General features: G+C 37.7%; 1 protein-coding gene and 1 pseudogene across 1 annotated transcript in view; both read right to left on the bottom strand.

Annotated features, from left to right (window-relative positions):
• LOC125931353 (nuclear RNA export factor 2-like) overlaps window positions 1-12,084 on the bottom strand; it is a 328,062-nt gene that overhangs the window by 42,547 nt on the left and 273,431 nt on the right. The gene's annotated exons all lie outside the window — the stretch shown is intronic.
• Window positions 8,389-9,114, bottom strand: LOC125932322 (NADH dehydrogenase [ubiquinone] 1 beta subcomplex subunit 5, mitochondrial-like; annotated as a pseudogene).

Raw genomic sequence — 12,084 nt, 5'->3', positions numbered from 1 at the left:
GGAAACAAGGTCTATGCACACATAGTTAAGGACCTTGAGATCTAGGGTAGTCCCTAAATCTAATGAGTGTTGTTCTTATAAGAGAAACAAAAGGAGGCATCACACACAAGGAAGAAGGCCATGTGAAGATAGGGCAGAGGTTAGAGTTATGCTGGCACAAACCACAGAAGACCAGGAACCACCAGACACTGGAAGAGTCAAGAATGAATTTTGCCCTAGAGCCTTCAGAGGAAGCATGGCCCTGTCTGACACCTTGATTTTGGGCTTCTGACATTCAGAACTATGAAAGAATACATTTTTGATATTTCAAACTACAGAATTTGTGGAGACTTGTTATGGCATCCTAGGCAATTAACACACTCACTACAACATATCCCATATATCACTGTGAATAATCCTTAGACAATATCTGAACCTAGTGAGAATAAAGTGGCTTGTGACCTTGGTGAGAATGCATCATTGCAATCATGGAGACAGAAGCAGTGAGATAAAGATTTGGTGGGAAGTGAAGGTCAAAATCTCTGAAACTTTGATTTTGAAGGGGAAGGGGGGGCAGAAAGATGGAGAGACAGAGTGAGAGGCTTATGTCTGCATGGGAATTAGGGGTCAGAGAAGGGAATTTTTTTCTTTCTTTTTATGTTTTTTTTTAACTTGTTTTATTTTTTATTATTTTTAATTTACATCCAAATTAGTTAGCATATAGTGTGCTACAATGATTTTAGGAGTAGATTCCTTAGTGCCCCTTACCCATTTAGCTCATCCCCCTCAACCCCTCCCGTAACCCTCAGTTTGTTCTCCATATTTATGAGTCTCTTCTATTTTGTCCCCCTCCCTGTTTTGATATTATTTTTGTTTCCCTTCCCTTATGTTCATCTGTTTTGTCTCTTAAAGTCCTCATATGAGTGAAGTCATATGATTTTTGTCTTTCTCTGACTGACTAGTTTCACTTAGCATAATACCCTCCAGTTCTATCCACGTAGTTGCACATGGCAAGATTTCATTCTTTTTGATTGCTGAGTAATACTCCATTGTATATAGATACCACATCTTTATCCATTCATCCATTGATGGACATTTGGGCTCTTTCCATACTTTGGCTATTGTTGATAGTGCTGCTATAAACATGGGGGTGCATGTGTCCCTTCGAAACAGCACACCTGTATCCCTTGGATAGATGCCTAGTAGTGCAATTGCTGGGTCGTAGGGTAGTCCTATGTTTAGTTTTTTTGGGGGAACCTCCATACTGTTTTCCAGAGTGGCTACACCAGCTTGCATTCCCAAAGGGAATTAAAAAAAATATTTGATGCCCTGAAGTTTGAACAAGTTTAAAAGTTAATGTTTAAGAGTTATTTCATCTCAGATTTAACCGTTGAATTTTCCAGTATATTCATTTTCCTCCTTATCCTCTTATTTACACTACATAATTAATGGAACACTTTCAATGGACAGTATGGGTTTTAAGCCAATATATATTTAGTTATTAGTGAATGAAAGAACTGACAAGTGTATGTCAAAGAAATGCTAGTAAATCTTGGTTTTCTGCATCTCAGGGAGACAGCAGTTGGCTGAAATTCTGGTGTGATATGGTTGGATAACGCATGGTCTGAAGGCTCCTGCAATGGTGACTCCAGGACTGGTCTAGAATATTCCTGTAAATGTATTAACCTATGGAGCAGTCCAAGAGCAGCAGTTAGGCAAGTACCACACCTTGCTGCCATGATGTGCTCTATCACTGAGGTGAGTTAAAAACAGGCCCGTCCTTTTAACCATATGTGGAATTTAAGAACCAGAACAGGTGAACATAGGGAAAGGGCAAAAAAAGAGAGAAGGAAGCAAACCGTCAGAGACACTTAACTGTAGATAACAAACTAAGGGTTGCTGGAGGGGAGGTAGGCCAGGGATGGACTAAATGGATGATTGGGTATTAAGGAGGTCACTTGTTGTGTTGAGCACTGAATGTTATATGTAAGTGATGAATCACTAAATTCTACTCCTGAAACCAATATTACATTATATGTTAACTAAGTAGAATTTAAATAGAATTTTGAAAAAGAAAAAAACACAGAGCTGTCTTATTGCATCATTAATTATAATAGACAAGATATGGAAGCAACCCAAGTGTCTATCAATAGGCAAATGGATAAAGAATATGTGATACACACACACACACACACACACACACACACACACACACACCACAGTGGAATATTACCCAGCCATAAAAATAATGAAATCTTGCCATTCACAATAACATGGATGGACTTAGAGGGCATTATACTCAGTAAAACAAGTCAGACAAACAGGCAAATACCATATGATTTCACTTATATTTGGAATCTAGTAAACAAAACAAATGAACGAACAAAACATAACAGAAACAAGCTCATAAATACAGAGAACAAACGTGGTTGCCAGATGGTAGGAGATGAAGGGGGGATGGGTGAAATAGATGGAGGGGATTAAGAGATACAAAACGGAAGTTATAAGATAAATAAGTCGTGGGGATGAAAAGTACACCACAGACAATATAGTCAATAATATTTTAATAACTTTGTATGGTGACAAAGGGTGTCTACGCTAATAGTAGTGAGCGTTTTGTAATGTATATAATTGTTGAAACACACTTTGTACACCTAAAACTAATATAATATTCTGTGTCACCTGCACTTCAATAAAAAAAAGCAAACAAAAAGTAAACGAATAAGCAGTCCTGTCTGCCCAGGGTGGGGAACTGGATTAGGGTCTGCTCAGAAGCATGATGTTGAGCATTGCTTATAAGCTTCTGATTCACCCAAGAAACTAGGGATCCTTCTGTCTACAAGATTTTAAACACAAGGTGTATAAGAGAAATATATGCTTCTTTCATAAGGATATCTATATTTTCATTAGGAGAAACAGTGAGAAATACCTTTTCACTATGCCTGCCTTAGCCCTGAAGCTCAGCCAGCCTCTATTGCTGCGTCTCAACTTTTAAAGGGCCCTTGAAGTCCCACTACATGCCATATATTCTGAGTAGGTTTTCTCATTTTTCCCTTGGGACACTTGTGTGGCAAAAGTATCCTGAGTCCCATTTCACAGATGGCAAAGCTCATGCTCACAAAACCAAATTCACCTCTCCAGTTAAATGGCAGGATGGGAATGAGGTTCCATCCTTCACCCTCTCTTGAGGACACAGAGCAGGCTTGCTTTTAGAAGATGGGTTTCTAAGCCTTGATAAATGAGCATTTCACACTCCCCTGATATTGTGGCACCATGGGTATTCATCCAAAAAGCCCCTTTTAACAATGAAGGTAGTAATGCACATGTATGTTCATGTACATGTACATTCTTCATTTCATAAACACTCATTATATTCAATTTTATAGGAGAACCAAGTAGGTTTCAAAATTGAATTGATTCTGTGTGTGTGTGTGTGTGTGTGTGTGTGTGTGTTTCCTCTGGCTCAACCACCCCATCTCAAGTGTAGCTCTAGATTCAGTTCATACAAGGGGTGGGTTCTGAACTCAGATTTAGATATCCCAGAAAATGATGGACACCAAGGAATTACTGCCATGAAGTGAAAAATTCCCAAAAACTTTGGCTGAAACCATTCAACCAAGATCACAAACTCCATCTTTCCTTCTTCCTTGCTGAGCCTCCTGGTCTGTGCCTCAGACCTGCAATTCTGGCCCTGGCTATCAAGTGGCATCCGTCTCCATTTTCTTTTTCAAATAAACCAAGCAAAGAATAAGAAAAGTCTTGGAATCATTTGTTTACTAAGATTATGTTTGCAAAATTCATATGTATATTAAAGCAGTTCCATTTGCTGTTGGCCCCAAACCTATATCGCATTTAGTGATGTATTTTTTTCCCTCTTCAGTGCAGGTTGACCATGTCCACAATGTAGCATGTCCCTCCCAGAGACAAATTTTCTCCCTCCACCACCCCACCCCCATACAGGCTTCCCAGTCTCAGTCCAGTGCCCCATTCTCTCTCAGGCACCTCCTACCTGTCCTGTTCTGCCCTGCCCTAAGCCCACCTGCCTTACCTCCTACTGCCATGGTGCAACACTATCGCCTGTGTATCATTTTAAGAATGTCCTGGGGTGTGTATATATATATATATATATATATATAATCTATACATATATCTATACATCTATCTATCTATCTATCTATCTAACCCATCAGTTCTATCAGACAGAATTTAAATTATATAAATTATTGTATACAGTTGGTTCACATGCTAGGTCTTAAGGGAAGGTGTTTTTGTTTGTTTGGTTGGTTGCTTGGTTGGTTTTTGGTTTTTGCCCCTTGAATAAACAAACCTCTTGTAGAGAAATTGATGGTGGAAGTACGTTGGTGCCACCTCGTGACAGGAGCCTGAGCTGCAGTTTGAGCATGGCTGAGCAGGAAGGTGGGAGGGAGGGGCTGTGGTGAAAACCCACCAGACAGCTTTCAGGACATCTGAGTAGAAAGGGGGCATTCCCAAGGGTACAGAGACATTCTCAAGGTTGCCTGTGTGAGGTGTCCAGACTCTTTCCATGCTGAATAAAAGCTCTAGGCCACTGGAACAACAAGATCACTTTGATTTTATGCCTTGAGACCTCTGGATAAATAGGTATATGCCTATATAAACAAAAAATGGATCTGTGCCCTTTATGATCATTGTAACCTGTTCTAGCACATTTTTTTACCATCTTTCTATGTAAACACATATTTCAATGATAATATTTTCAATTACTTTACAAAATTTCACTTATTTTTTAAATAAAGACCAGTTGTGGCATCATATGAATGGCCCAACATTTATTTCTCCAATACTAGTAATGTAAATATAGTTCTTTTACCACATTTTCTATTACAAACAATAGTATGCTAACATTCTCTCTTCTTAAAGTTTATTTATTTATTTTGAGAGAGAGAGAGAGAGAGAGAGAGAGAACGAGTGGGGGAGGGGCAGAAAGGGAGGGGGGCAGAAAGTCCAAAGCGGGCTGGGTGCTGACAGCAGAGAGCCCAGTGTGGGACTGTAACTCATGGACTGCAAGATCATGACCTGAGCTGAAGTCGGATCCTTAACTGGCTGAGCCACCCAGGCAGCCCTCTCTTGTCTTAATTTTAAATCCAGTACAGTTAACATGCAGTGTTCTGTTAGTTTCAGGTGTACAATATACTGATTCAACAATTCTATATATTACTTAGTGCCTATCATGATAAGTCTTCTCTTAATCCCCTTCACCTACATCACCCACCTCCTCTCTGGTACTATCAGTTCTCTGTAGCTAAAGAGTCTGTTTCATAGTGTTTTGTGGTCTCTCTCTCTCTCTCTCTTTTCCTTTGCTCATTTGTTTTGTTTCTCAAATTCCACATAGGAGTGAAATCGTATGGTATCTGTCTTTGTCTGACTGACTTATTTCACTTGGCATTATATTCTCTAGCTCCATCCATGTTGCTACAAATGGCAAGATTTCATTTTTTTTTTTATGGCTGAGCGATATTCCATTGTATATATATACTACTTTTTATCCATGAATCAATCGGTGGAACTTGGGCTGCCTCCATAATTTGTCTATGGTAAATAATACCACAATAAGCAGAGAGGTGCATGTACCTTCTCGAATTAGTGTTTTTGTATTCTTTGGGTAAATACCCAGAAGTGAAATTACTGGATCGTACGGTAGTTACATTTTAACTTCTTGAGGAAGCTCCATACTGTTTTCCAGAGTGACTGAGGCAGCTTGCATTCCCATCAACAGTGCAAGGGGGTTCCTTTTTCTGCACATCCTCTCCAACATTTGTAGTTTCTTGTGTTTTTGATGGGGGTCATTCTGACAGGTGTGAGGTGATATCTCACTGTGGTTTTGATTTGCATTTCCCTGATGATGAGTGATGTTGAGCATCTTTTCATGTGTCTTTTGGCCATCTGGATGTCTTCTTTGGAGAAATGTCTGTTCATGTCTTCTGCCCATTTTTTAATTGGATTATTTGTCTTTTGGGTGTTGATTTGTATACATTCTTCATAAATTTTGGATGCTAAGCCCTTTTATTATTTAATTTACTTTTAAAATTTACATTCAAGTTAGTTAGCACATAGTGCATCAATGATTTCAGGAGTAGATACCTTAATGCCCCTTACCCATTTAGCTCATACCCCCTCTCACAACGCCTCCAGTAATCCTCTGTTTGTTCTCCATACTTAAGAGTCTCTTACGTTTTGTCCCCCTCCCTGTTTTTATGTTATTTTTTCCCTCCCTTCCGTTATGTCCATCTGTCTTGTATCTTAAAGTCCTCATATGTGTGAAGTCATATGATATTTGTCTTTCTCTGACTAATTTTGCTTAGCATAATACCCTCTAGTTCCATCCATGTAGTTTCAAATGACAAGATTTCATTCTTTTTGATTGCCGAGTAATACTCCATTGTGTGTGTGTGTGTGTGTGTGTGTGTGTGTGTGTGTGTGTGTATCCCTGATGATGAGTGATGTGCATTTTTTCATGTGTCAGTTATGGATGCTAAGACTTTATCAGATATATCGTTTGGAAATATCTTCTCCCATTGAGTAGTTTGTCCTTTAGTTTTGATTTTTTTCCTTTGCTGTGTAGAAACTTGTTATTTCGATGTAGTCCCAATAGTTTATTTTTGCTTGTGTTTCTCTTGCCTCAGGAGTCATATCCAAAAAAGAAAAAAAAAAAGGAATTGTTACAGTCGGTGTCAGAGAAATTACTGCCTGTGCTCCTTTCTAAGATGTTTTATATTTTCAGGACTCACATTTAGTTCCTTAATCTATTTTAAGTTCATTTTTGTGTGTGGTGTAGGATTGTGGTCTGGTTTTATTCTTTGGCATGTAGCTGTCCAGCTTTCCCAACATCATTTGTTGAGGAGACTGTCTATTTCCCACTGGATATTCTTGCCTCCTTTGTCAAAGATCAATTGACCAAATAGTCATGGGCTTATTTCTGGGATCTCTATTCTGTGCCACTGATCTGTGTGTCCATTTTTGTGCCAGTGCCATACTGTTTTGAGTACTACAGTTTTGTGATATAAGTTGAAGTCTGGAATTTTGATACCTCCAGCTTTGTTTTCCTTTCCAATATTGCTTTGGCTGTTCGGCGTCTCTTATGGTCCCATACAAATTTTAGGATTGCTTGTTCGAGTTCTGTGAAAAATGCTGTTGGTATTTTTTGACAGCGATTCCATTAAATCTGTAGACTGTTCAGGATAGCATGGACATTTTAACAGTGTTTGTTCTTCCTATCCATGAGCATGGGATGTCTTCCCATTTGTGCTGTCTTCAATTTCTCTCATCAATGTTTTATAGTTTTCAGAGTACAGGTCTTTTATATCCTTGGTTATGTTTATTCCTAGGCATTTTATTATTTTTGATACCATTGTAAATGGGATTGTTTTCTTAATTTCTCTTTCTGCTGCTTCATTATTAGTGTGTAGACATGCAACAGCTTTCTGTACGTTGATTTTGTATCCTGAGACCTTACTGAATTCATTTATCATTACTAGTAGTTTTTGGGGTAGAGTCTTTAGGGTTTTCTATATATGGTATCATGTTTTTCTGCCAATAGTGAACGTTTTACTTCTTTCGTACCAATTTGGATGCCTTGTATTCCTTTTTCTTGTCTGATGGCTGCGCCTAGGACTTCTGGTACTATGTTGAATAAAAGTGGTGAGAGTGGACATCCTTGTCTTGTTGCTGACACTAGGAGGGGAAATCTTTCAGTTTCTCCACGTTGAGTATGATGTTCACTGTGGGATTTTCGTATATGGCTTTTATTATGTTGAGGTATGTTTCCTCTGAACCAACTTTGTTGAACGTTTTTACCATAAATGGATCTTATACTTTGTAAATGCTTTCTCTGCATCTTTCTAAATGATGACATGGTTCTTTTTTTTGTCACTGAAAAATTGTTTATTCAGGGGTTAATGGTTTATATAGTTAGTTCAATATTTATGTAATTTAAAATTATGAATTACCTGTGAGTAATCTAGATATCTACAATACAGACATTGTGTAAACTACTATATTTCTTGGTATTTAACATAATTGGACTTCTCTAACTTCCAATTATGAGTCAAATAAAACATTAAACTTTCGAAGTTACACCGTTGGGAGTTCACAAATTCCTATTTGTTCAAGTTTCTATATTTACCTATATACCTTCTTATAGGAGGAAGCCAAAACCCACAAATCAAAAGTTTTAATCTGCCCTTCACAATGGGTACCAAGTCATCATAATGTACACTTTAAATATCTTACAATATTGTCCACTATGCCCCAATACAATAAAGCTGAAAAAAATGAAATCCCACACTAAAGTCTTAATCTGAACCAATGCTGAGAAATAGAGCAATAGAAGGCCTTTTATTCATCGCTTGAGCAAAAATACAGAATATATTTTTAATTAATATACTTATACCTAAAGAGAATATACTTTGTATTTAGATAAATAAGAGATTCGATGTTGGGAGTTGCTTTTGGAGAATGATCAATCAGCGCCTTATCAATGGAAGGATACTGATACAAGGGACCATCGCCTCTGGGATGCATTAACTAACCTTGGTACTTCCAGTTACTTTAACCATAAATCAGACTTTTCAGCTTCAATTTGAAAAATAGCCATTGTCTTTTCATAATTCTTTTCAGGGCCATCGAAGAAAGTTCTGGAAATCCATCTTGATATAGGATGCTTGAAACATTCCCAGTGTTCCAGGATTTGGCCTTCTGGAATTTCTGCTAACTCAGGCTTCACCAATGAATATATTCACCAGAGTTATGCCGATTGCTACTGGAATCCCACTCAACAAAAATGTAGAATTTCATTAAACTCAAATAACACCTGTCATAGAATCCAGAAGGTTTGGTGATAAACAGTCTTTTCTCATTGTTTCCACTGTGTTGCACTGAGCTGCAGTCTTCAGAAAGCCATGGGTGAGGAAGCCCTTGAATCCAAGCTGAGTGCCGAGACAGTGGCCAGAGAGAGCGGACACTGCAGTGACAGAAACCCACTGTAATGAACTCATGACCACCATGGCTACTGCAAGCAATTCGGATCATATGGTTCTTATCCTTTCTTTTATTAAAGTGGTAAATCACGTTGGTTGATTTGCAAATATTGAACCACTCTTGTATCCAATGACTAAACCCCCTTGATTGTGGTGAATTATTTTTTAAGTGTATTGCTGGATTCGGTTTGACAATATTTTCTTGAGGATTTTCACACCTATGTTCATCAAAGTGATTGGCCTGTACTTTCTCTCTCTCTCTCTCTCTCTCTCTCTCTCTCTCTGTCTGTCTCTCTCTTTCTCTGTCTCTCTGTAATGTCTTTATCTGGCTTTAGTATCAGGCTACTACTGGCCTGATAGAATGAATTTGGAAGATTTCCTTCCTCTTCTATTCCTTTTTTGGAATAGTTTGAGATTAGGTATTAACTCTTCTTTAAATGATTGGTAGAATTCACCTGTGAAGTCATCTGGTCCTGGACTTTTGTTTCTTGGGATATTTTTGTTTTGTTTTCTTTTGTTTCATTACTGATTCTGTTTCATTGCTGTTAGTTGTTCTGTTCAAATTTTCTATTTCTTCCCGATTCAGTTTTGGGAGGTTACATGTTTCTAGGTATTTATCCATCTCTTCCAGTTTGCCCAGTTTGTTGGGATATAATTTTTCATACTATTCTCTTATAATCCTTTGCATCTCTGTGATGTCAGTTGTTATTTATCTTCTTTCATTTGTGATTTTGTTTATTTGACTCCTCTCTCTTTTTATGATGAGTCTGGCTAATGATTGATCACTTCTGTTGATCTTTCCAAGGAACCAACTCCTAGGTTCATTGATCTGTTCTTTTGTTTTTTGTTTTGTTTTGTTTTGTTTCTTTTTCATTTATCTCTTCTCTAATCTTTATTATTTCCTTCCTTCTATTGTTTTTGGATTTTGTTTGTTCTTTTTCTAGTTCCTGGAGGTGTAAGGTTAGATTGTTTACTTTTAGATTTTTCTTGCTTCTTCAGGTAGGACTGCATTGCTGTAAACTTCCTCCTTAGGACAGCTTTTGCTGCATCCCAAAGATTTTGGATTGCTGTGTTTTCTTCTTCTTTTATCTCCATGTATTTTTATTTTAATTCCCCGTTTATTTATTTGTTAGCCCATTCATTGTTTAGTAGCATGTTATTTAACTTCCATGTATTGTGCTAGTTCCAGATTTTTCTCTTGTGGTTCTTTTCCTGTTTCACAGCACTGTGGTCAGAAAAGGTGCATGGTGGTATGACTTTGATCCTTTTGAATTTGTTGAGACTGTCTTGTGGCCTAATATGTGATATATTCTGGAGAATGTTCCATGTGCACTCGGAGAAAAATGTGTATTCTGCTGTTTGTGGATGGAATGTTCTGAATATATGTGTTAAATCCGTCTGGTCCAAAGTGTCATTCAAAGACATTGCTTCCTTGTTGATTTTCTGTTTAGGAGATCCACCCATTGATGTCAGTGGGCTGTTAAAGCCCCCTACTACTATCGTATTATTATGAATTGCCTTCTTTATGTTTGTTATGAACGGCTTTATGTATTCGGATGCTCTCATGTCAGGTGCATAAATATTTACAATTGTTATATCTTCTTGTTGCATTGTCCCCTTTATGATTATATAATGTGCTTCTTTGTCCCCTCTTACAGTTCTTGTTTAAAATCTATTTTGCCCAATATAAGTATTGCTACCTTGGCTTTCTTTTCATATCTATTTGCATGATAAATGTTTCTCCATCACTTCATTTGCAATCTGCATGTGTCTTTAGGTCTGTAGTGAGTCTCTTGCAAGCAACATATAAATGTGTCTTGCTTTTTCACATTTCTGTCACCCTATGTCTTTTGATCAGAGCGGTTAGTCCATTTACATTAAAATTAGAGATAGGTAGGTAATCATTACCATTCTGTTACCCAATTTATGGTGGTTTTTGTGGTTTTTCTCTGTTCCTTACTTTTCTTGCTCTCTTTCTTCACAGTTAGTTGGCTTTTTTATTGATAAACTTGGATTCCTTTCTCTTTAGTTTTTGCTTATCTGTTACTGTTTTTTTTTTTTCTTTTACCGTTCAGCTTGTATATAATATCTTGTGCAAATAGTTGATGGCTGGTTAAGTTTGAACTCATTCTTTACTCCTCTCCCCTCACCCCACGTTTTAGGTGTATGTTGCCATAATTTACATCCGTTTGTTTTGAGAGACCCTTCGACTGTTTTTTATAGATGTACTTATTTTTACCGCTTTGATGCTTCCTACATTTCTTATTTCTGCTTATGGTATTTCCTTTCCACTCAAAGAATCCCCTTTAACATTTCTTGTAGGGATGGTTTAGTGATCATGGATTCCTTTAGCTTTTGTTTGTCTGGGAAACTCTTTATCTGTCCTTATATTCTGAATGGTAGCCTTCCTGGATAGAATATTCTTGGCTGCAGATTTTTTAGTTTCGCCACTTTGAATATATCATGCCACTCCCTTCTGGCCTCCAAAGCTTCTGTTGAAAAATCCACTGATAGCTTTATGGGGTTTACCTTGTATGGAATGGTTTTCTTTCCTCTTGCTGCTTTTAAAATTATCTCATTGCCACTGCTTTTTACCATTTTAAGTATTATGTGTTGGTGTTGACCACTTTAGGTTGATTTTTGGGGGGGCCGCCTGTGCTTCCTGGATCTGGATTTCTCTTTCCTTCCCTAGATTTGGGATGTTTTCTTCAGCTATTATTTTTTCAAATTAATTTTCTGCCCCCTTTTCTCTCTCTTTTCCTTCTGGAGCCCCTATAATGTGAACGTTATTACGCTTGATGGTGTCACTGAGGTCCCAAAGTCTGTTTTCATTTTGTGTTTTGTTTCCTCTCAACCGTCCAGCTTGGTTGCTTTCCATTACCCTGCCCCCCAGGTTGCTGATATGATCTGCTTCATCTAGTCTACTATTCTTTATATCTGGTGTATTTTTAATTTCAGTTATTGGGTTCTTCATCCCTGATTGTTTCTTTTTTATGATTTCTATCTCTTTGTTCAGGGTCTCACTGAGGTCCTCCAAACTTTTTTCGCATCTCATGGTATCTTTATGATCATTACTGTCAATTCTCTGTCA

This window comes from Panthera uncia, chromosome X, assembly GCF_023721935.1.
Source record: "Panthera uncia isolate 11264 chromosome X, Puncia_PCG_1.0, whole genome shotgun sequence".
NCBI classification, from domain to species: Eukaryota; Metazoa; Chordata; class Mammalia; order Carnivora; family Felidae; genus Panthera; species Panthera uncia.
This window is presented reverse-complemented; position numbering and strand designations above follow the sequence as displayed.